Here is a 496-nt window from a genome sequence, read left to right as displayed (position 1 = left end):
CGCTACGCCCGCCCCGAACACCCACCAGCCTCGCGCCGCGTCTCTCCAGGCACGCGCCGCGCCAGGCGCCACCGTCCTTTTCCCTTCCGTTTTCCCCTCGCGCTGCGCTCCCGTCCGAATCCCCGCACCTCGCCCTCCCTTAACCCCAGCCTCGCTTTGCTCGTGCGAGCTCTGTGTCGCCTTTCTCCCGCTGCTCGCTGCAAACCCCCCGCTCCCCTCACGCTCCCCACCCACCTCCCCCTCCTCCTCCTCCTCGAGGCCATGCCAAGGGGAGCCTAATCCCGGCCTGAGCGCGAGCCCGATCCCCCATTCCGCCATGGGATCGCCCGCCGCATCTCGACATCGACCTCAACGAGGCGCCGGTCCCCGCCGCCGTCCCCGCCGCCGTCCCGGCCGCCGCAGGTTTTGGAGATCATGCAGCACGCCTACGTAGAACCGGGATACACGCTCCTGCACTGGCATGTTAGTTAGCATCTATCTTAGCTTGTGTACTCAA

This window comes from Setaria italica, chromosome I (genome assembly GCF_000263155.2).
Source record: "Setaria italica strain Yugu1 chromosome I, Setaria_italica_v2.0, whole genome shotgun sequence".
NCBI classification, from domain to species: Eukaryota; Viridiplantae; Streptophyta; class Magnoliopsida; order Poales; family Poaceae; genus Setaria; species Setaria italica.
This window is presented reverse-complemented; position numbering follows the sequence as displayed.